Source organism: Malus sylvestris, chromosome 17 (assembly GCF_916048215.2).
Source record: "Malus sylvestris chromosome 17, drMalSylv7.2, whole genome shotgun sequence".
Taxonomy (NCBI): domain Eukaryota; kingdom Viridiplantae; phylum Streptophyta; class Magnoliopsida; order Rosales; family Rosaceae; genus Malus; species Malus sylvestris.
Genome location: NC_062276.1, coordinates 11,520,938 through 11,524,356, shown reverse-complemented (window position 1 = coordinate 11,524,356; position 3,419 = coordinate 11,520,938). Strand labels below are relative to the sequence as shown.

The window sequence follows — 3,419 nt, the reverse complement described above, 5'->3', positions numbered from 1 at the left end:
TATATATATATATATATATATATATATATATAGAGAGAGAGAGAGAGAGAGAGAGAAGGCCGTGGGGGATAAGGTTTCTAGTAAGGTTATGGATTACTCATCTCTTACCCTTCTCCATTCGTACTCTGATATATTTTATTTTGAAATTTTTTATTCAAACCATTTATTTTATCTCTACACTCAATTTAAGTTATAATATATTCTGTATTTTTTACCTTGTTTGCGATTACCGTTAAGATAATATGTTCAAAATAAAAAGTTATCAGAGATTCAGAGGTCAGGCACCACTCTCCTTATCGGCCGCCTGCCACCCTTCAATCATCTTCGTCAGAGAGGAGGGAAATAAATTAAAAAAAAAAAAAAACGATGTAAATGAGAGAGAGGAGGGAAATTAATACGTAGACAGGAAGGTCATTCTATGAACGCAAGGTATTTTAGGGTTCTTAATTCTAAGAAGACATAGGATTTAGATAATTTTTACGTGCATGGGAATGAAATTCATGGTTGTAATCTCAAGCTTTGCAGTCCTCTTTTATCCCCTCTGTTTGTAAGAAATTCATCAGCTTGATAACAATAACAAGTTATCAATGGATAGACTTCTTACAAAATTTCAAAGTAATTCGACAAAAGTGACGAAGTATCCTTAGCCATTACTGAAGTATCTTGAGTTCCTTCTGTTTACTAGATTCTGCAAGCATCCTGAAGGATCATGCTGACCAGCCTTTTGCATCAAATGTTCTGTCTAGAAGTAGATCATATCCCTCAGCTGAGTTTTGGATGCTTGCACTACCTCCCAGTTACCGGCGAAAGCAAAGTCTCTACGTACATAGCTAATTGAAGAGACCGAGACTTTTTAGGCTTAATAGCAATCCTATATCTGTTTTCCTTTGCATCATATAATATTAAGTCACCGCTACTTGAGCCGATGAAAACTTTATCATCCTCTGAACACATATAAAAGCCGTGGATTTATATAGGGTATATCGTTCAGCACTATCAGTTTGGTCCAAGATTCCTCGAATCCGTATTCTGCCATTACCCACATTATCATACTCCTGTTTCTGCAGCAGAAATGGGTAAGAACACACAAAAGATGAGAACCTCTATAATCCCCAACATCCTGTTGGTATTCGAAGTTTACTAATTCAATACCAAAATATGTGGGTGATAAGTTTTCTAACGCTATCACACATCACTCTTAATAAAATTGGACAAAGAAAGAAAGAAGTAAATGAAGAAGCAAGCTTCTGTGTTGGACAAACTGCACGGCAAACAAGCAAAACACCTTGATATATTTAATAAGAGTTTACAAACTCAATTGCTTACAAGCTGAAATGGAAATGAGATTCTGATGATCTTATTACAAGGACACACACCTGTCTCTATTATAGAGATTTTACAAGGCAACATAAAGCATGCAAAACAAAAAAGAAAAGGTGTACAAAAGTCTTCACACCGTTTAACACTTTCGGCTACTTTAGACACACACAAAAGGCTATCAAATAAAAAACAAGTATAGCTGTTAAAAAAACAGCTGAAAAGTGTTCCACCAATTTCTGAAAAGTGTTCCACCAATTTCGGCCACTGTATTTGATTTGAACTTCCAACACATCCGCCCAAATCATCGATTGTTCTTCAATGACAATGGGTAAGCGCACTAGCTCCTGAAAGTTTTCCTGAGCCAAATCGAAAGATATGATTCTTAATTTTGAATCTATTTGGCTACCTTCACCGCGTTTCCTGTCTAGCCAATGTAGGGCCCCGTTCAACAACTAACCCCGTCCAATCAATTCAACATGATTGAGGCCTTCAACAGTCCTCCATGAACCCATCTTCAGTGTAAAAAGAAAAATTTCATATTGACGATTTGGAGTTAGATTTTTGCAAATGACCTTGTAATCATCAGTCGCAGAATCATAACCGAACCCATAAAATGATGGAAGAACTGAAGAAGTAGGTTTTGGTAACTTGTTGGCATTTCCAGTACAAGGGTTCCACAAGACAACGTCCAAGCAGTTTATCTGTTGACATCAAGCCATTGCTAGAACCCATAATCTGCACGAATCTTCTTTGAGGCTCTACCAGTAGTAATTTGTGCTTTCTGCAGCGTGGAACAACTACACGACTAACATTTTCGTGCTTGTTCTTCGCTAATAATGTCAATAAAGATTCATAGTCTATGGACCTGAGATGCCTTGTACTTGTAAACGTTAGTAGCCTCAAGTTGTCGTTGTTGTTGTTGATGATGCGTCTAACTGCATGGCTGAGCTGCTTTCTGACAAAATAAGGATCTGAGATTAAGGTACGCCATGACTTGCATACACGCCGAAATCGTAGTAAGGATTTCCCTGGAACCCATGACGGTATCTCGATGATGATATCATTTGTGAAGATACAGGCACCATGATCCGATGGGACCAGTTGCGTCTGTCGCTCCGGCAGGCCACCTTCTGCCATGTTAATTAGATGATCAAATCTTTCTCCTGTAACTGTAAAAGATCCATAAAAGTATTAGAAAAAAAATTGAAGGAAAAGTAGAAAACCCCTAAAGCTTATATACATACAATCAACATGCCGCAAGAGCTAGGGTTTCCTATACTACCATCCAAAAATCTCATATAATTTGACAATCGGGATGAGGAAAGAATAATCAGATAAATAATCATCAATCATCAATCATCAATGATAGTGTTCCAGCAGCAAAAAAATTGCAGAAACATCACCCCCCAAAAAATATAGGTATAATTTAACTAAACAATCTAGAAAGATGAAGAGAAAAATAATGGAATTAACAATATATATGTGTAAAACAATCAATCCGTATACCTGTGGTTATCAGCAGGGCAGGTGAAGGGAGGAAGTGAGGAGGATGAAGAGATATATGGGAGAAAGGAGGATACTAGAGCTTTGTGGGGAAGATTTCACCGGAAAATGATTCTGCGTTTGCTGGGTTAAATGGGTAGGTAATTTGAGTTGTATCGGGTTATCCAATTTATTAGAAAAGTTAGATATTCTGAACAAACATAATCGGCTAGCAACAATGTGGTTCGAACTTGCATTTGACGAAAATCGAATCACACTTCTCACTTACAAGTGAAGCGTATTTTAATGCAAACCTAAAAATTATGTATTTTCACAATAAACTTTTTCACCAACTTTCAATTTTTCCTATGCCTATTTTACCCTTTGCGATTTTATATTTCGTCAACTTTATATATTAATTTAAGAACAATACTTGAGTGCTGACCAATCAGCACTGTTTGTACCATACTTGACCAATCTTGAAACTACTGAGTATCGGTTAACGTCATACCTTCAAGAACCCACTGAGGGGTTCATGCTAAGGCACTCATGCAGAAACACAAGAGTTTCCCTCCAACCAGAAGGCCAATCACAGCGCGACACATGTCAACGTCAAA

At 37.2% G+C, this 3,419-nt stretch overlaps 1 pseudogene; it reads right to left on the bottom strand.

Moving 5' to 3' along the window:
• Window positions 1–504: 504 nt before the first annotated feature.
• On the bottom strand, window positions 505–2,974 carry LOC126611117 (F-box/kelch-repeat protein At3g06240-like; annotated as a pseudogene).
• Between the last annotated feature and the right edge of the window lie 445 nt (window positions 2,975–3,419).